A 21545-nucleotide genomic window follows, 5' to 3' on the forward strand; every position below is an offset into this window, starting at 1 on the left:
AAAAAAAAAAAAAAAAAAAAAAAGATTTATTTATTTATTTTAGAGGGGGGAGGGCCGGAGGGAGAGAGAATCCTCAAGCAGACTGCCCACTGAGCATGGAGCCCGATGTGGGGCTTGATCCCAGGACTCTGAGATCAAAACCTGAGCCCAAATCAAGAGTTGGATGTCAAAACACTTCTGAGTGACATCAAGGAAGATCTGTGTAAATGGGGAGACATACCATATTCATGGACTGGAACATTCACGATTGTTAAGAGGTCTCTCCCTTATTGATGTACAGCAGGGACTGGCAAACTATGGCCCTCAGGCTGGCTGCCTGTTTTTGTAGGTAAGGTTTTATGTGAATAGTCATGCCCATTAGTTTATATATTGTCTACGGGGCTGTGTGGCTCACGGCCGTGCCTGACGCCTGGCACAGGAGGGGCTCCGCAAATGCCCACTTGCTCACCACTCAGTATTAAATCCTAACTGGCATTAATTTGTGCAGCACAGTGACAACTGAATTGAGTCTCTGAGCTGAGAAGAGTTAGGAAATCGGCGAGCCCTGGTCTGCTCCCTACGGCACGCTGGTGTGGGCCTGGGCCAGCAGCCTGCCTGCCCGTGTCTCGGTTTCCCTTTCTGTAAACTAGAGATTATAATGATAAAAGTGTGTTTCACAGGGTGGTTGTGAGGGTCACATTGGTTACTCTTGTGAAGGCTCCCATTGTCCTGAGCCACAGCTGAATTCGGCAACAGACATTCTTCCATTTCAAGTATTTGCAGGGTCAATGTGTTTTTACTGAGCACTTGTGGCTCTGGGGGCTCACCTGAGTGAGGTCCACGTGCCAGGCCTGGGCCCGGGCTCGTAGTCCAGGGCCGGGAGGGTGGAGGTGGCCTTGGGGGGTTGTGTCTGGGGACACTTCCCTGTGGGGGCCAGGCACTGAGCCAGCCTCAGTAGCTCCCGCATGTGTGTCCTGGGGCTGCCATCACAGATCACTGGATGGGGGGCTTCAAACAACAGACATTGAATGTCTGCAGCTCTGGACACCAGAGTCTAAGTCAAGGTGTCGGCGGGGCCATGCTCCCCGCAGAGGCTCCAGGGGAGGGTCCTTCCTGCGCCTTCCAGCATCTGGGAGTCAGGTGCTCCTAGGCTCGTGGCCACCACCCACCAACCTCGGCATCCCCTCCACATGGCCATCCCCCCGTCTCCCTGTGCATCTTATTAGGACACCAGTCACTGGACTCACACCCTGATCCCATCCTTCCCTCTGCTACACCTGCAAGACCTCACTTCCAAACAAGGTCACAGTCTGAGGCTCCAGGTGGACGTGAACTGGGGGGACATGACTCACTGCAGCTCCTAACACTCGAAGCTGCCACCCGAATGTCCCTTCACCTCCTCAGAGCTTGAGGGCCTGGTCTTCTGCTTGGGAAAGCCGCGTCCTGTCTGCCAGACGCCACACCCATCCTGGGACCCAGCCCTGACTGTGTACTTCCTGAGAGGTGGAACTTTCCTGACATGCTGAGCACTGAGAGTGCCCAGAGACAGTGGAGTTGGGGTGATGGGGACAATGCCCTTTCTGCCCAAGCCCAGAGCCAGATGTGGAGTGTGCCTTCAGCAAACCCCAGTCCCAGTGGCCCAGGCATTGATAGGGAGTGGGCGGGGGGAGGTGGACATGGCCTTGGGACAGCACTCTTCCCTTCAGAGGTGTGCTGGGCAGGGGTCAGGTCAGGACAGCGGGGTTCCAGCACCCCCTCTGCCTCACGGCTCTGTTCATCTGCAGGAGTGTCCCCGTCGGCTCAGCTGCCATGACAAAATGCCACAGCCTGGGGCTTATGGGAGCCGTGTGTCTTCTCATCGTTATGGGGGCTGGAGGCCCAAGACCGAGGTGTCCACAGGCTGGGCTCTGGGGAGCCCTCTGCCTAGTTTGCAGATGGACACCTTCCTGCTGGTGCTCACATGCCAGAGACAGGCAGAGATCTCTGGTGCCTGTTCCGATAAGACCAGCAGTCTGTGGGATCAGGGCTCTCCCTCACGGCCCCATCACCTTCATCACCTCCTCCAGGCCTCATCTCCAAATACCGTCCCATTGAGGTTGGGGCTTCTACCTGCTGGGACACGATCCAGCCCATGCAGGGGGTGGACCCCGAGCTCTGAGATGGCCCTTTGCAGGAATGGGGGGAGGTGGGTGAAAAAGCTGTTGGGACTGGCACCCCTGTTTCATATGGCGCTGGGGCATCTGGGCCCCTCCACCCACCAAGAAGTCTCTTCGTTCCTGTTTCCTTTCCCACAGCCGTTCCTCGGTTCCCAGCTGGCCTCCGTGGCGACAGGCGGGTCCCTTCCACCCCCTCCTTGGGCTGGCGGCCGCATGCTCCCACGGTGAGTCCTCACAGCGGCTTCTGTCCAGGGCCACAGCAGACCCAGCAGACCCTTAGGCCAGGGTCTCATCGAATCCTTGACACCACCCAGCAGGGGAAGACCTATCGTCCACATTGAGCAGCCACAGAAACCAAGGAATTTCCTGGCGTGGCTGGTCGGCATCTCTTACTTGCCACGGAGAACAGGCCAGTGGGCCCGGCTTTGGCGGGTGGAGGGTGGGGGTTCTTGGTGCTCAGCACCGCCCCACCCCGGCACGGGATCCTCCTCAGCACTTGGCAAAATCGCTTGCTCGCTGCCCCCAGAAGAAGAGAGGAGGACCCCTGTGTGACCAGGATATGGGCCCCTCCGCCCACAGGCACCATTAGGCCTAACCGCCTGGAGCCGGCTTTGAAGGACACAGCTCCGTCCCGCGGCGCTGACCCCGATGGCGGCCAGGCCATCCCCGACCTGTCATCAGTAATCGAGGGTAAATTAATATTTACTGAGCAGAGTCCCAGGCGGAGGGCTGGGCATGAGAAGCCAGGGGGCCGTGCGGGCCGAGGACCCGAGGCCCCCCTCCCGGCTTTCAACTGCAGACCCCGAGCAGAAACCCGATCCACGGCTAATTGCCGGGGCCAGCCTTTCTCAGAACTCGCCTGCCCCGACTCCTGCTCCGAGTGCTTCTCGTGCCCCTCTCTGCTCCTCCTGGGCTGCAGCCCTGCACATCAAAGGGAGGCAGAGAAGCCTCTTCACACCCCGTTTCCCTCAGATGGCCCCCCACCGCAGCACCCCTGAGCAGGGCCCCGGTGGAGAGGGGATTCTAGGAACCGCCAGCATGACGCTCACGTCCCACTTTCCCACCGCCAAGGCCTGCAGTGAGGGAGACATTGCTCTTCCTTTCTTCTGACCCGGAGACGGAAGCTCAGAGAGGTTAAGCAAGTGGCCCAAGATCACACAGCGGCTTATGCAGCGGCGCTTGCTTCGTGAGCCAGACTGTAGGAGTGTCCCGGGGTGGTGGTGACAAAGCACCACAAACGGGGGACTGAAAGCAACAGAAACGTGCTCTCTCACAGCCTGGAGGCCAGAGTCTGACGTCAAGGTGTCGGCAGGGCCCTGCCCCTCTGAGACTGGGTGGGATCCTTCCTTGCTTTCCTCCGGCTGCCGGCGTTTGCCCGTGATCCCGGGCATTCCCGGGCTCGGCTGCTTCCCTGCCTCCCCTGCCATGCGCCCTTCTCCCTGAGTGGGTCTGTGTCCCAGCTTCTCTTCTTGAAGGACACCTGTCATTGGGTTTAGGGCCCACCTGCTCATCTTAACGTGATGACTTCTGCAAAGACCCATTTCCAAGTAAGGTCACATCCACAGGTGCCCGAGTGAGGTCCTGAACCCATCTCCACTTCCAGCTTACTGGGAAAACCACCTGAACTCTGTGGACATTCTCTCACTTCGAAAGAGGGGGTAACGGTAAGGATGGCTGAGCGGAGAGGATGGTGTGAGGTAGCCCCTCACTCACAGCCCCGGGGAGCCGCCTTGGGGCGATTCACCACCAGCAGGGTCCTGCCCTTGCCCAGGACCGTGGGCTGAGGCGGAAACTGGGTGACATCCGACATGGCCCGTTCGGACACCCTTCCCGTGTGCAAGGTGGGTGGCATCCGACCCTTTGAGCCACAGAGTCATGGGCCAGGGGTTAAGTGGTCGCCCCAGGGCATAGGAGTCCTTGGTGGAGGGCTGGACAGGAACAGGGGTCACTTGACCCCAGGCCCAGAGCTCTTTCCAAAAGCAAATTTGGCAGAAAGTTGCCCAATCTGGAAATTGTTTCAGAAGCCACTAGACGCCTCTGTGTTGGCCGAGGATCTGCTAGGTGAGTTTGAGGGAGTCGGCACCCCTGGTTTGTGGGAGGGCTGGAACGGAGGCTGGGGTGGGGGCATGGAGGGAGTGGGGATTGGGGCGGGGGATGCCTCCAAGTGGGGGGAGCACGGGGAGGAAGGCACTTGAACGAGCAGAGTTGTCCAGGGAGGGGGACCCTTGGAAAGCGATGAGCACCCGTCACTGGAGACTCTCAGGCAGGACGCGCCCTGCGGCCGGTCATTTGGACTGAGCATCCCATGGGGTCCCTTCCAGCCCTATTGGCTGGTGATCCTGTGCAAGCTGGTCGGGTTGAGGAGGCACCGGCTGGGTGAGCCAGGGGAGAGGCCCAGCCCCCTGCTCCGAGCTCTCTCCCAGGGCACAGAGGGATGGGCCCTGAGCCCCAGGCCAGGTCTCCCTGGCTCTCTTGGTGTGCACGCATCAGCGCTGTGCCAAGGGGACCCCGTGCTGGCAGAGGTCTGTGCCTGAGATCACATCTCCAGGGCTAGAGGGAGGGACGAAGGCCGGAGGATCCCCTCCTGTACCAGACCCAACCCTGGCTCCCCACGTGCGTCTCCCACAGACAGACCCAGGCCCCCTGCTCCCCTGGCCGGCACTGGACGTCCCCCAAGATGGGCCAAGCTGGCATCCGAACTGACCCCCATGTAATTCTCAGGACAACCCTCTCTACAGATGAGCACACTGAGGCCACACGATGACCAGACCTAAGTGCCCCCACTGGAAACTGAAGGAGCCAGTGTCCTGGTCCGGCTGCTTCTGGAGACACTGTCTGGGGTATTCTGTTATTGTCATTCTGTAAAGAAACTAACCTTAGCATTATGGGGAAAACAGAACAATTGAACCCAAAGTAGATCAAGTGCTGACTGGTGGGGGCGGTCTGGGCTTTCTGATGCTCCTCAGGGCAGTTCGGGGCACCCAGCCCCACCGGGGGCCCCGGGGCTGGGTTCTTGGGGCCGGTGGGTGGTACCCGGAGCCTGTCATGTGGGAGTCTCCCTCTCCCGGGACCCTGGCAGCCGGCAGACACCCTCCTCCCCGGTTCCCAGGCTCCGGGCCCCCACTGCATCCTGCTCCCAGAGGAAGGAAGAGCTCTCTGCTCGGGCGAGGTGGTGGGCATTCTCTGGTCCAGCGAGTGCTCGTTTCCCCACCTGCCCTGGTCACCAGCACGGCCAGAGCCCCACGGTGGCTCTGCCGTGTGCTCAGGAGGCCCCCAAGGAGCGCTGCCCCTCAGCCCAGGTAAGTTCATACTACAACCCCGGAAGCCACGGACCGCCCCCCCCCCCCCCCAGAGCAACATATCACTTAGACGCTGCCGAGAGCAATGGTGGCCACTCTGTCCACAGGGCCTGAGCCTTCCTCAAGACACAGCTCCAAATGCCCCTTCCTCCAGGAAGACCCCTGGCTTACTCCCAGCTCAAGGGAGCTCCTCTCTCCTTAGGACACACAGCCCGTGATCTCACCTCCCCTAGCACCTGCTCTCGGCCACCTGGCCCCAGCCCCACGCTGCCACACCTGTGCTCCCACCCCAAGAAAGCCGAGGGGGCCGCTGCCGTGTTCTTGGTTGTTCTTGGTCCTCAGTGAGCAACTGCCAAGTGCCGGCTCCTTGGAAGCATGTCTCCCATGCTGGTGATTCCAGCGCGTCCACCAGCCTCGGCTCCTGGAAGATTCCATGCCGTCCTCTCTCTGCCCAGCTTCTGCCTGGGCCTTCCCCGCTGCATCTCTTGTTCTGCCCTGCCCCCTCCCCCCACCCCGGAAATGCTTTCCAGTCACTTAGCTGTCACTGCCACCCACCAGCAAACTCCCAGGGTCTTTGTGATTGCTGGTCCCATAGACCTTCTCCAAGCACCAGGTGCGCGCTCTGAGGACCAGCCGTGTGGGGACGAGGAGCCGGGCAGCGCTGGGCGCACGCCTCCCATGGCAGCTGCATCCATTTGCCTCTGCTCACGGGACATAAGGCCTCCTTCCTGCCCTTCCAGCTGTCCCCTTCCTGCTCTCCACGTGCCCCTCCCACCTCCTAGGGTCTTCCCAGCCGTGGCCCCACTCTCTCCCGACACCTGAGTGGGACCTACCGCTCCAGCTTCTAGATCTTGGAATGTCTTGGTTCTGCTCAGAGTTGACGGGGACATTGACCATGTCCCTCTCTGACACCCACGGAAGGCTGGAACATGCCCGCCTTTCAGGAGAGGATTTAGGGGGTGCAGAAGGCAGGGTCGCTGATGTAAATTCAGCAGCAGGCCAGGAGGCAGGATGGGAGGCTGGGGACCAGCTCTGCCTCCTTCGCACCATCAAGGAATAACCTCGAATGACCTTGAAGACCCTCCTTCCCTCCTGGGGCTTGGATTTCCCCCCCTAAAAAAATGAGGAGCTGGGGTCAGAGGGGGGTCCCCCAGCACAGGCCCCGGGGATGCTACACCCCCCTGAGCGGGAGCCTGGCACAGCAGCGCACGAGAGGGTCAAATGCATAGGGTCTCAGACTTCCAATCTGGAAAGGTTTGACTCCACAACAGTTTTCTTCACACTCACCCAGGAGAGGACAAAGCAATAAACCAACAGGGGGTGAAAATGAACAAAATTAGAGCACTTAACACAAGAGCTAACAAATGTTCTCAACGAACGTCTGAGCGCGCCCCACCGCCGTATGTACGGCAGATCCCTGGGCCGCACTGGCTTGGAAAACTGAAACGTTCCACCCAGCAGAGGGCAGTGCGTCCTCCCCTGGGTCTGCCCCCCACCCCGCACCCCCAGCCGTCCCCCACCGGGCCTGCCCCCTGCACCCCCATCCATCATTTGCTCTCTGACTACTCTAGATCCCTCTCCTAAATGGAGCCACGTACTATCTGTCCTTCCGTGTCAGGTATTTCTCTCAGCACAGTGTCCCGCAGACCCTCCATCGTGTCACAAGTGCTAGAGTCCCCTCTGTAAGACTGAAGAATACTCCAGTATCTGGGTGGACCGCATGGTTTGCTCACTCATCCGTCGATGGACACTGGGTTGCTTCCACGTCTCGGCTGCTGGGAATAATACCGCTGGGAACACGGGTGTGCAAGCATCTCCCCGAGACCCTGCTTTCCATTATTTTGGGAATATACCCAGACGTGGAACTGCTGGGTCACGTGGCGATTCTATTTTTAATTGTTAGAGGAAGGGCCATGCTGTTTTCCCCAGCGGCTGCACCGCTTTACATTCCCACAAAGAGCGTTCAAGGACTGCAACTTCTGGAAATGCTGAGCACATCTAGGGGCTTGCACGTGCGGGAAGTGGGTTAGCTGGATTTGTGCCCAGACCCTCCCCATTCGGACGCCTGAGCACACTGGGCACCTCCACGTTCCCTCCCCCCAGACCTGGGGCTGCAGACTTCCCACGGAGCTGTTGGGGTGCAGGGTCTCCGTGTCCAGAAGGAGAGGCAAGAGGGGCAAGTGCTGGGGGCTCAGGGTGGGGGGAGAAGGAGGAGGGGCCCTAACGGCCATAGGCACAGTGTGTCCCTCCTTCCTCCCTCCTTCCTCCCTTCCTTCCTTCTGTCCTTCCATCCTTCCTCCCTCCCTCCCTCCCTCCCTTCCTCCCTTCCTTCCTTCCTTCCTTCCCTCCTTCCTTCCTTCTGTCCTTCCTTCCTTCTGTCCTTCCATCCTTCCTCCCTCCTTCTTCCCTTCCTTCCTCCCTCCCTTTCTTCCTTCTGTCCTTCCTTCCTGCCTTCCTTCTTTCCTTCCTTCCTTTGTCCTTCCATCTTTCCTTCTTTCCTTCCTTCCTTCTGTCCTTCCATCCTTCCTCCCTCCCTTCTTTCCTTCCTCCTTTCCTTCCTTCTGCCCTTCCTTCCTTCCTTCTGTTCTTCCATACTTCCTCCCTCCCTCCTTCTTCCCTTCCTTCCTCCCTCCTTTTTCCCTTCCTTCCTTCCTCCCTTCCTTCCTTCCTCCCTCTCTTCCTTCCTTCCTTCTGTTCTTCCTTCCTTCCTTTCTTCCTTCTGTCCTTCCATCCTTCCTCCTTCTGTCCTTCCATCCTTCCTTCCCTCCTCCATCCTCCCTCCATCCCTCCCTCTCCCCGACCCGTCTCTCTTTTTGGAGGTAAAATGGCAAAATTCTTGAAAACTGTGTCTGATCTGGAGTCCAGTGGGAGCTCTCTGGATTGGGATTTCCTGCCTCCTTTCCTCACTACCCCCAGGACAGCCCCACCTCATCCCCCTGACTTAGGACAGGCAGTTCGGAGGCTGGCTTGTGGATAAGCTAACTTCTTAATCCTCGGGATGTGTGGGACAAAACTCCCCCTTCTTGAGGTTCTAGGATGGGGGTGAAAGCCTGAGGGCATCTCAGGGACTTTGGGATGAGCCCATCCTTCCCTTCCCATCTGGTGAGGGATTCTCTCTCTCTCTCTCTCTGTTTCTCTCAGGCACATACATTGCTGTTTCTTTCAAGACAATTATTTTAAGGAAAATTCCGTCTACGAGAGATGATGCCACGGTGGGTGTGATTGGACTACATCGGGCGAGATCACATTGGACTCCCCCCCGCCTCCTCTCCCCCAGGTTGCGGCCACATCGAGGTGCCGGCGGGGGGGAGCCCTCCCGGCAGCAGCCAGGCTCCCCGCCACACAGGGGAGCCTGGGAACGCAGGGGCTCCGCTTTCGGAGGTGAAAGCCCACGTGTCTCGAACTCGCCTCCCCCACCCCAAGCTCAGCAAAACCAGTCTCCTGCTCAGAAGGAGGAATTCGATCAAATGCTAATCCTCTCCACATGTAGAATATTCCAGATAGCCCCGAGCTCATAGTGCCTTTTGAACTTGTGAACAGAAATTGATTCAAGGTGACGAATTTGTAATCAGTTTATGATTGATGGGCCGCGTTTCCAGAAAGGCAGCTCCGTGTCCCTTCCTCCTTCCCGGGAAGCAAATGTGTTCCACTTTATCTGCCCCCATCGCAGGACCCGGAGGACCAGGAGAAAGAAAATAAAGTCAACTGCAATATTTAACTTGTATTAGAACAGATGCCACTTAATTAAGGGATCAGGGGGAAGGAAGTGCTAAAATAGAGCTTTTGGCTACCCCCGTCCCCGTCTGGACAGAGGGCAGATCGGATGTTAAACTATTAGTGTGATTAGGTGAATAATGACTTTGGACCTAATTTCACGGGATTGGAAAGAGAGCAGGACAGGCTGAAAACAGAAACATCTGTTTGAATATTCTAATTTCAAAGGGTAATTGCAGAGTGCCGTGCGGCCGCCCCCACCGCTTTCTCTTCTTGTCTTCCTTCCTTTTCTCTCTTTCTTGGTTTTAATCGCGACTGCCTTGAAGGGACGCGCAGAGTTCAGCCCTCTCAGAGTTCAGCGGGAAGGTTCTCAGGGCAGGCGCGCGGGGAGGCGCCCAGGAGAGGGGCAGAGGAGAGCCTGGGGGCTGGGGTGCGGGGCGCGGGCGGCCCCGGGAACCTGCCCCGGGTCGGGGTGGCTGTGAGCCTCTGTGGAGGCCGCAGATGTCCGCACCCCGCGTGGGCCACACACCGTTGGGCGGGTTCACGGGCCTCTTGAACCCACGGCACCGTTTCTAGCCATGCTTCCTGCAGCCCATCGGCTGTTCCTCCCATCCCCCCCGGAGCTGCTGGGCAAACAGCTCCCCAAACCCCAGCCCCAACCCAAAAAAGCAAACCTTGATTTGTAGCATCTGCCCGTGTCTGCGGTGTAAAGACCCTTCCAAGGTCAGTTTCACGGTGACAAACACACATGGCATTGCTGAGCTGACTGGGAAGAGACGGGCACATTGGGCCCCTGCTTGCTCCTCACAGAGAACCCTTCCGGGATCTTCCCAGCCTGAGACGCGTCTGCTGGTTCCTCAAGGGTCAGGCTCCGGGTCCAGGCTGTGCCTCCTTCATCTGGGCCCACGAGCCTGGAACCACACGCCCCCCTGGGGCAGCACATCCTAATTTCCTCACCACCTGCACCTACACCGGGTACGCCATGCTCTTTCTCCATCTTGACTCACCAGCTGTGTTTGAGTGATCACTCTGTGCTGGACCTCACCATGGAGTGGATGGAGAGATGCCCCAGGACCCCAGGAGCCTCACTGGGGGCAGCAGGAAGGGGCTTTCCTGGGCCCTGAGCAAGAAAGGGGGATAGCTGAGGATCCTTGGGAAAAGGGTGGGGTATGACAGGCTCCCAGCTGGACCAGCATGGATGGCAGAGCAAGAGGATGGCGTGCTCCAGGCAGAGATGGGGCTTGTGCAAAGGCCCTGGGGTGAGCTCACGTCAACACTGAAATCAGACCCTTAATGGGGCAGAGTCACTGTTAGGGTGCAGGGGACAACTGCATTTTGTCTTCTGGACAACAGAGAGACCCCGAAGGGGCTTACAGAGGTGGGGGAAGGGGGCATTCTTTGACATTTTAAATCAAAGCTTATTTTTGCAAAGGTCACAGATACATGGTACAGAATTCCCAAGGGCAACAGGGAGGGTGAGGCTTCTTCCTCCCCGAGCTACAGCCACCCCCCTCCAATTCCCTCGAGGCTGGCCTCGAGCTCCCCCCGGGTCTGTCCAGAGACAGGCTGGTCATGTCAGAGCACATGTGTGTAACCGCACCCTCTCTGTATTCTCTTCTCTGGTTCCACGCCTCGCTCTTCTGCTCTTACACACCGTGCATGTGTGTGTGTGTACATGCAGTTCCTCGTCATGCACAGATGTGTCTGAGAGGCCCCTGCAGGACAGGATGCAGGCCCTGCAGTGGATTGAACTGACCGTGTCAGACCCTAGGGGCCGGGGACACAAGCCAGCTCTCTCCCTGAGTCCCTGCCCCCTGACGGCCTGTGTGAATGTGAGCAGGGTCCCGGGTCCCGCTTTGGCCTGGGGGAGGGGGTGGGTAAGAGCAGAAGAAACACAAGACCACGTGGGGCTGCTTGCGGTGATGGGTGGGGGTGGCGAGGGGGCATTTGGGGGAGAGAGAATTGACTCATGAGCATAACCCCCAACAGCTGTGGAAAGTGTATCCTGGGCTCACGGATCCCCCATGTGCCCAGGACGGAGCGGGCGTGCAGCGACGGCAGGGGGCTTTCTGTGCCTGAGCCCCTCCTCTGGCTCACCCTCCTTCCACCCCTGACGCAGACGCTCGTCCGCCTAGCACCTTCTTTACCCCTGCGTGCTTGTCCCATGCTCGCCCTGCTCTGTGCCAGGCTTGGTGCCAAGCAAGGCCGAAGGCCGGGGGGGCCCTCTGGAGATGCTCTTTAGGCCCGAGCATCTGAGAAGCACCAAGCTGGATGCCCTTTCTGTTCCAGGCAAGACTTTCAGGTGGGGAGAGGCAGAAGCTTCTAGAAGGTCAGCAAGTATTTTTTTTTTTTTAAGATTTTATTTGTTTACTTATTTGGAAGAGAAAGAGAAAGAGAGAGAGAGAGAGAAAGGGAGTGTGGGGTGGGAGGGGCAGAGGGAGAAGGAGAATCTCAAGCAGACTCCCCACTGAGCATGGAGCCAACACGGGGCTCGATCCCACAACCCTGAGATCACGACCTGAGCCGAAATCAAGAGTCAGATGCTCAACCGACTGAGCCACCCAGGCGCCCTAGAAGGTCAGCAAGGATTACATAAGCACCTACTATGTGCCCTACTCTGTGCTGGACCCTGAGCAGAGATGCGCAGGAAATGCAGTCTCCACCCTCTGGATCAGAGGCTCCCAGGGCGGGAACTGGTGTGCAGGCGGCCGAGGGGTCACAGTGGTGGATGGACCCAAGGAAGGTCCAGACCTGCCAGAAGTGGGGCCCTGGACAAGTCACTTCTCCTCCCTGTGGCCTCAGGGCAGCAGCAGGGGGATCTCCGAGACCCTCCAGCTATGGGATTGGGGACACCGTGAAAGCGTGCATGCCAGGGGATGGAGGGGTAGGGTAGAGACGCCCCGTTCCAGCTCGGTGGGCAAGCACTCATGGGCTTCTGGAGATGAGACCCTCAAGGACACGTGGAGTGGGAGACAGACAGAAGCAAGAAGCAACCAAATAAGTTATGAGCACCCTCGGCAAACCAAGACCGGTGCTTAAGTGCCCCAGGGTTGCTTTTTTAATCATTTGCAAAACTTTCTTTTAAATATTTATTTATTTATTTGAGAGAGAAAGATCATGAGCAGGGGGAGGGGCAGAAGGAGAGAATGGATCTCAAGCAGACTCCATGCTGAGCTCAGAGCCTGACATGGTGCTTAGTCTCATGACCCATGAGATCACGACCAGAGCTAAAACCAAGAGTCGGACATTTAACTGACTGTGCCACCCAGGCACCCCCAAAACTTTTCTTTTTAAACAGAAGGACAGGTGCAGCCCCTTTAGACAACACAGTTTCCACGTGACCCTGGAATTCACTCCCGGGGGAATATGCAAGAGAAATGAAAGAGTATCTCCAGGGAAACATGTACACGAGTAATCACAAGAGCACTATTCATGATAGCCAAGAAGCAGCAGGAGTCCAAACGCCCCCAGTGATGCATGGATATGCAGACTGGGCTGTGCCCATACCACGGAATATTACCCGCCCATGAAAAGGAATGGGATACGGATATTTGCTACCACGTGGATGAACCTCAAAAGCATTATGCTCAGTGAAAGAAGCCAGTCACAAAAGGCCGTATCGTGTGATTCATGCACACAAAGTGCCCAGAACGGGGAAGCCTAAAGAGAGAGCAGATCAATAGCTACTAGGGTTGGAGGTCAGGAGGACGGAGAGGTAATAGCTAAAGGGTAGGGGTTTCTTTTTGAGGTGAGTTCTGCCCCACGGTGCCCACCTGCACTGGCTCCCGGCCCAGCTTCAGCCCGGTGAGAGTCACGGTCTGTGCACTTAAGTGTCTCTCCAGGATGGTGGTCTTGACCGACTCCACAGCCCAGAGTTGGGCTCCAAGCAGGACTACGACCAACACATCCTGGGAAAGTGAACAAGCAAGTGAATGTGGGGCTGCTAGGGTGTCTGTACCATCCCCCATCCAAACTGGGGTGCTGCTAACTACACAAGGGACTCTGGTTCAGCTGCGGATGAGCAGGACCCTGTTGAGAATCCAGGTGTGTGGTCATCTGTGGAATAAGAGGAGCACTCGATCAGGGATGCCAGAGAAGGACTCAGCCTGCAGCAGTCCTAGAGGGCTTCCTGGAGGCGCTTGACCTGAGCCCCTGGTGAAGTAGATCAGGGGACAGTCCAAGTCACCACCCTAATAAGAGGAAACAGGGAGAAGACATGTGACTCTGGGAAGGTCACTTGCCCCCACACCTCTCCAGTTGGCCATCTGCCTGTGGCCACTTCCTGCCCCCTCAGAGGGAGGCGCTGAGATGCACTGAGTGTGTGGCTCTGCCCCAGAGGAAAGGGCACAAGTCTGGGAGGACATCCCATACGGGCTCCTCTGCCCACCTTGCCCCGGGGTTGTAGCTGATTAAGCTAGCCATTGATTTTTTCTTTTTTTAGTTGGATTGTAAATGGTTTAGAAACAATGTTTCCCTTCCTTCATTTAGAGAGTGTAGGCATTGACAGCGTGGCGGACCGTGGAGGGCCACAGGTGGCCGTGGTTTGCGTGGGGGCTGCCGTCTTTGCCAGGAAAGGAGAGCCCTCTGTGTGGAGCACGTGGGTGTGTCCGTACGTAGGTGTGTGTGTGTGCACACAGGAGCACACAAGCGTGGATTATGTATATTGTGTGAGTGCACGTGTTGTGTAAGAGCGTAAGTATAGGTGTAAGTGTGTGTACGTGTGTACACGTGTGTGCATTGCTCATGCGTGTGCACACGTGCATGTGAGCGTGTATGTGCATATGTATGCGACAGTGAGCTCCTGAGCACGTGGACTCCTTTCCTCCTCCCCGGGAACCCCTCCCCTTGACTTCCTCGGGACTCTCCCACACCGTTGTGTGCAGGTGGAGCAACGCTCCCCACATGGGCACGGCCTTCAGCAGAGGCTGAGTGTCCACATCTGGCATCTCATGAGAGCCTCAAGCCATCCTCTCTGGCAAGCTAGGTGGATGTTATTCCCCTCCAACAATTTTATGGAGGAGAAAGTCAGGGCTCAGAGAGGGCAGATCACCCTCCTGATGCCCCACAGCTGCAGGCGGCAGGCGGGCCAGGAGCCAACAGACCTCAGATGCCTGGGCTCTCCCCAGTCCTCTCACTCACACAGGTGTGGGAACTTTCCCCTGGCCCCAGCTCACCTCACAACCAGAGGTCAAAGCAGCTCTCGTGGGAGGGGGATCCTCCCCCCTAACCCTCCACCTCGCCAACAGCATTCCTGGGCTGCGGTCCACCAGGCCCTGCAGTCCCTTTGAAGTTGGCCCTTGAAATCTGATGAGGCTTGACCCACCTCTAGATGCGTCTCTCTTCCAGGGTGCGGTGCTGGTGTTGTTGGCCCTGCCGTCAGGAAAGAGCCTGCACCTCCAAGGTGGGGCTCCTGGGCCCATGAGCCCTACAGAGTCCCTCGAGGCCCGAGTCGGCCCAAGTCAGCAGCGAGCGTTCTGGGAAATTGCTGGCAACAGTCTCAGGACCTTGCTCAGGCAAGCTCAGCTCCGGGCAGACCACAGGCAGCTCCAGCCCGCCCTCCCACCCACCGACTGCTCCCCTCTCAAACGCCCCCTCTGCCACCTTGCCAATCTGGGTCCTGGCTCTGGTCCCCCACTGGCCTGCACTGGGGTCACCCGTGGGACCCTCTGAGGCACTTCATTCTGTGGATCCTCTCTCCATGTGGAAATGCTCTCCCTTTCCAAAAGCACCGCTCAGCCCTCTTCTTCCACCTCCCTGGCTGCTCCTCACTCTCCCGTCCTCTGCCTCTCACATGGGGCAGTTCCTCAGGGCTCCATTCCTGTCCTCTCCTCTGCTGCTCATCTGGGACCATCTCCTCCCCCTCAAGACATCATCTCTGTGAGCTCCAGTTATCTGCTGGGTGTTTCTACCTGGATGTCCCACTGGCCTTGCAAATTCATCAAGTTTGAGACAGAATTCCCTTCCTTCCTCTCTAACTCTCCAGATCAGCTGCTTCCCCAGCCTCCCAGATGGCATCACGAGCCCCACCTTGTTCCCTTAACCCTCCCTGAACACCTGCTACCTCCATCTAATCAGCAACAAGTCCTGTGGCCCCATCCCCTCTTCAATAGCTCTTGGTCCTGTCTTTTCCTCCCCTTCTGTTCTGCCCCTGTCCAAGGCAGCAGCCCCTTCCCTGCTCTTCCTGCTTCCCTATGGCCCCCTGTAATCCATTCTCCAGGCATGGAGTTCCATTCCGGTTATGATGGAGAAGTTTGTAGTAGACTGACATGTAACTGAGAACAACTAGAAAAAAACAATTTTTAAAATGTTTGGAGGCATCAGAGTGTCTCCCAGGCCACTAAGACTTGAGATGGCAAGATCTCAGATAGACACAAAGACTACCTGACACTTGGCATTTTTCCCTTTGAGACATTTGCCAAATCCTTAAGCTGCTCAAGGGGAAAAAATTAAAAAAATAGCTGCTGATAATCAGAGTAGAGTTTTAGTGTTACTATCCTAGAGAGATAAAATCTGATGTTTAAGGTCCACTGAAGAGTAGGAATCCCAGAAATCACCTCAAGTTCTCACTTGGGAGCCCTGGTGGGATGCAGTCTGAACGTGAAGGTGAGATGGAGGGAAAAAGCAAGATTTTCAAAGACTGTAATCCAGTTTTGAGGTAGCTCATTCCCCAATGGGTTAAAGTCAGTTGCCTCCCACTCTACTCACCCATCAGAAAATGCAGTAAACCCTCTCTGGAGGAATATAACACCATCCAGAACCTCTACAATTTGTTATTCACAATACCTCACATTCAATTCAAAGTTACCAAGCAAAATGAGAAGCAGGGTCAAGAGAGAAAATAGACAATAGAAACAGACCCACAATGACCCAAGTATTGCAGTTTACAGTCTTGCAATTTAATAACTGTGACTAATATGTTCAAGAAAATCACTGACAAGATGGAGAATTTTAACACAGAAAAGGAATCCTTAAAGAGTAGTCAATAGAATTTGAAGAACCTAAAAGTGTAAATACTGCAATTAAGAGCTCAGTTGGTGGACTCACCAGCATAGTGGGCAGAGCAGAAGGAAGGGCTAATGAACTGGAACTGGAAGCTGGAAAAATAGAACATGTCCAGGCTAAGACAAGGAGAACAAAAAGGGTGAGAATCACAGACGAGAGTAAACAACAGCAGCAGCATTGGGGCAGGATGGAGGGGCCGAACAAAAATGCACTTGGACTCCTGGAAGCCGAAGGCTGGGAGAGGAAGCTAGACTTGAAGAAATAATGGCTGGGAATTTTCCAAAGTGCAAGAAAACACCAACTGCCAATTCAAGAAGTACTAAAAACACTTAGAAGGATAAATGCAAAGAAAGCCTCACACAAGCAGAACTGCTGATCAGAAAAGACGGGGAGAAAGTATTAAATGCAGCCAGAGAAAGAAGACACAGTGACTTTGGAAGAATAATAAGAAGATTGAAAGCTGACTTTTCAACAAAAGCATCATCTTTAAAGTGATAAAGGGAATAACCCTACAAACTCAGAGTTCTGTACTTAGCAAAATATCCTTCCAGAGTGAGGTGAGGTAAAGTCATTTCCTAATAAACCAGATTTGAGAGAATCCACTGTTGGCAGACCTGCAAAAATATTGAGGAGAGGTCTTCAGGCAGAAGAAGCAAGCACAGAAATACAGAAATGAATGCAAAGCCACAGAAAGGGATCTAAATATCAAGTATATAAACAATAGTCATCAAAAAATATATGTAGAATTAAAGTGAATATCAACAGTAACATATAAAGTAGGAAAAGGATGAACAGAGTTAGTATGTTCTTCTAACATGTCATAGCATTGTCTGGGGATGGGTGAATGTACTAGTTTGATTTTGACTTTGATAAATAAGGAACACAATAAAGAAGAGGAAAAAACATAAAAGAGGGTCAAGCAGAAAACAAATATGAAGATGGTAGATATAAATACTTTAATAATTACACTAAATATAGACTAATATAGCAAAGAAAAGATGGACAGACCTTATTCAAACACACATGCCATAGAAAAGACATGTTACAATATAAAGATACAGAAAAAGTTTAAGTGTGGAAAAATGAATACTGTACAAACACTAGCCCCCCAAAAGCTGGCTTAGCTCTATTATCAGGTAGAACAGTCTTTAGGGCAAGATTTGTTACTAAGGATAAACACATAATGATTAAAAAGTCATTCCATTAGGATCTAAAATCATTTGTGTGCATAACGATACAACTTCAAAATATAATGAGCAAAAAATGGACAGTCCCAAAGGCACTATAGACCAACTTCAATCATGGTGGGTATCTGGGACACAGCTCTGTTGAAACCTGATTCACACATTGGCCCTGAGGGCCTGCACAGTCCAGCCCTGGACACCTGTGACCCGGTCTTACCGCTCAAACCCCAATTTCCCTACTGCAGCCACACTGGCCTCCGCACATCCCAAGAACACAGTAGGCACCATCATACCCCAGGACGTTTGCCCTGGTGGCTCCTTCCGCCTATAACACTCTGCCCAGGTGCCTCCTTTGGCCACCTGAAGTCTTGGCTCAAGGTGACCCTACATCCCGCCCCAGCCCCACCTTTTGCACTGCAGCTTGGTCTCCCAAAACCCTGCCCCCCGTGCTCTTCCATTGCCCCCGCCACCACCACCACCACGTCTACAGTGGCCGTAGTGGCTTTGTTAGGCACCTGTGTCCATAAGGCAGTACGTCCGCATCCCTGTTCTCTAACCCACCTGCAAGCTGGCATGGCTGGGCATCTAGCAGGGGCTCTGTAAGCCCCTGTGCATGGGTTGACAAGGAGACAGTAGACGGAGCTGGGAACCCCGGTAGTTACTGCCTTCACAGCGGTGTTGATCCAGAATTTTCCTGTTTCTCATCCCCCCTACTTTTTTTTAATTTTGAGCAGAGGCGTGAGAACACTGACTTCTAGGCTCATTCTCTCTCAATGTCTTTCCATCTGTCATTGTCACTCAACCTTAGTCACAGTGATAGCTAGAACAATACAGAATTGTTCTAAGAACAAGGTCCCAAGAAAGGCACCTCTCTGCCCACTGTCCTCAGGTGTCAAGTCTTGCGGCTTGGGGAGCCATCCATACCACCCCAAGTCCTGTGTAAGCAGTGGACTAAGGCAGTGGACTAAGGAGGTCACTGGAGGTCTTAGGGCAGGGGACGGGTCAGGGTGTGGGTGGTTGGATCCCCCAAATGAGGGACAGATCTGGCAATTGGTCCAGAATCCCAGGATCCTGATAGCTGTGGGGCCTGCGCAGGTGATGCAGGGGGAACCCCAGGTGGGCAGGGGACAGGTGAGTAACCACTCCCCCACCAAGGGGCATGGAAAGGACTCGTTCCTGAAGCACGCTGTTGGGTGGACTCAGGAGGGCCCCGGGCTGGGGCTGTCTTGCTGTCCTGCAGGTGAGATCAGCCAATTTATCTGGGGCTGGGGAACAATAAGAAGCCCCTAATCTCTGTTGGGACCGTCTGACACCTTGGCAAGCAGTCCACCCATCTACATTCACTCCGGGCCCTGTAGGGGGGTTAGTGCTGTGTCCATTTTACAGGTGAGGAAACCAAGGCCAGGGAGTCTAAGGATTAAATGTGTGGTAGCACAGTGGTCGGCGCTGGAGCCAGAAAGTGGCCCAGTGATGTCTCACTCCCAAACCATCCTCTTCTGCTACATTCACGTGCTGAGGACCACAGGGCATCCTTGGCATTGCTCTTCCTCTGGGCCCAGATGAACCCTTTGTCTGGACGTTCTTCCTCCATTCGTCGTCTGCGTGGTCCTTAGTCCCTCCCTGTCCATCCTTTCAGACTCAGATCGCAGGTCCGGGAAACTAAGCCCCAAGGAGGGGCCTCCCAAGCTCCAATGTGCTTCCAGATGCCCCCGGGGCTGGTGAGTGGAGGTGCAATCCAGGGCCTGTCTGCCTGCCGTCCTGCCGTTGACTTAGTGACCCTTGGGGGCAGGGCTCTTTCTGCAACCCCCCCATCTCCTCCCCCCCAGCGCCAGCACCAGCCCCTGGCCCAGCACACAGTAGGTCCTAGCAAACACTTTTGAAATGAACTAGTCTTTCAAAATTCAGTTCCTTTCCACGCATCACGGGTAGATGAAGCCAACCACATGCTTCTTAACACATTCTCTGTGCGCACACACGGTAAAGCTAATGTTTGGTTGTAATTTCCTTCTAAACAGCATGAGCGTTTTCTTTGTCAATGGCATCGGCTGGGTTTGTTGGTTTGCTTGTCATGGTCCTGGGCATGAGACAGGAGCTGCTCCCTGGAACCTCAAGCAGCTGCCGGAATATGAATGAGTTCCCTCGTGCATTTCGGGAATCCTTTCCAAGGGCAGAGCCTTGCCGCCCGGGGGACCCCGCCTTCTGGGCGCCCACTTGTGGAGCCTGGGCCAGGCAAGGGGCCTGCCCAGGGCCACACAGCTGGTCAGAGATGGAGCTGGGGTTGGAAACTAGCCCACAGGCTTCCTAATAAACAGCACCCGCCCCGATGTCTACACCTAATTTACATAATTATCGGAATGGGAAAAGGAATATAATCTCTTAAGTAAGGGAGTTTTTCTGCTGTTAATGTTTTTTAATTATAGGAATTATAGAATATGTTGAAAGCATTTTCTGCGAAGATAGTGTGAGAAAGGAAAGATGACCGTCCCTCCCCTTACCCGTTGGACAGGAGCAGGTTACCTGCGCGTGTCGGAGAGTGCGCCACATAGTGGTCGCGTGGGGAGCGCAGGCGGCGCGGGAGAACAAAATGCCTCGAGTAGCACATGTGCCCGGCGGAGCCCTTCGAAAAGACAGGAAAAGAAAAAGAAAAAATCTCCCACTGAATTCCCCCACTTTTTCCTCCTTAATTCTCTCCTCCGCTGCTGTCTTCCTCTGTGTGTGTGTGTGTGTGTGTGTGTGTGTGTGTGTGTGTGTGTGTTACAGGTGCATCAAGACAGAGAGCTGGAGGTAAGGACAGGGGGTGAGGGACAGAGAGCCCCGGAGGGGAGCGGGGATGTGTGTGCACAATGCGCCCCCAGGCCCTTCCTCTTTCCCACCCGCCGGAGAGCACACACCTTCGCCCGCGCACATCCCGGGACACTCGAGCACAGCGGGAAGGGAACAGGCTGCTCTCTCCACCACAGAACTACCTGTGTCCCTGGATTCCCCAGGTCGCCTCTCCAAGCCTCAGTTTCCTCCTCGGTGATGTGGGCGTGCCCTCCATGAGGTGCAGCCAGAGCTGCCCCGCACGGTGCCTAGCAGTGTGGGCACGGCCGGGTGGGCTCTCCAGAAGGAGGGCAGGAGGCTCTTCCAGCCAGGACAGGGCACGTGGATCGTGAAGACAGCAGAATTTCCTCCTGATGAACACTTGAGTTCTGGCAGATGGCTGTTTTCAAACCCAGTGCCCTGACACTTGACTGCCAGGGCTCCATGATCTACACATGTGACAGAATTACACACAACCAAACGCACACACACCCAGGCCATGCGGTGCTGGCGCAACCTGAGCAAGGTGGGAGGGCTGCGTCTGTGTCCGCGTCCGGGCTGCTCTCGAGCTCTCATTCGGCACAGAGCCGGCCTGCGCTGGGGAATGACCAGGGGGCCAGGCCCCACCCACCCTCCTCACCCATCCACGCGCCCTGAGGACGTGGGAAGCCAGGCCAGGCCGTCCCGTGCAGGAGCAGCAGGCTGCCTTGGGCCAATCTGGCACTCTCATGGTCCCATGCATGGCCTTGACTAGCTGTCCCCTGCACCACTCCTGAGGGGGCAGGCAGGAGCTTAGGGGAGGGAGAAGCCTCTGGGAGCTGCAGGCTGGTGTGCACCTCCACACCAGCCCAGTGCCCCACGGGGGCTTGCAGATGCCCCGCGGGAATAGGGCGGCTCTTCTTGCCCCACTGACACCGCTCTGGGGTGTACGTCTTTGTGGGGGTCCTGGGGGGGGTAGGGACAGCCAGCTGCCTCCATACTGGCCCAGCTGTTACGCCACCTTGGAGGTGTAGCCCACCGACCATTTCTAAGCTTCATGTGGTTGGTCATGCTGACCTCCACTCAGTGTTTCACCAGACCTTTCTGTGTCACAGGACACTGGGGAATGCTCCCACTGCTAATATAGCTTTCCTTTGTCCCTTGATACCTAGTTCCTTCCTCGTCTCCCTCTTTCCTTCCCCATCATCCCCTTTTTCCATCTCCCTTCCCCATCATCCCTCTTCCCCACCATCCCCCTTCCCCATCATCTCCCTTCCCCATCATCTCCCTTCCCCATCTCTCTTCCCCATCATCTCCCTTCCCCATCATCCCCCTTCCCCATCCCCCTTCCCCATCCCCCTTCCCCATCATCCCCCTTCCCCACCATCCCCCTTCCCCATCCCCCTTCCCCATCATCCCCCTTCCCCATC

The sequence above is a fragment of the Phoca vitulina genome, unplaced genomic scaffold, assembly GCF_004348235.1.
Source record: "Phoca vitulina isolate PV1807 unplaced genomic scaffold, GSC_HSeal_1.0 scaffold85, whole genome shotgun sequence".
NCBI classification, from domain to species: domain Eukaryota; kingdom Metazoa; phylum Chordata; class Mammalia; order Carnivora; family Phocidae; genus Phoca; species Phoca vitulina.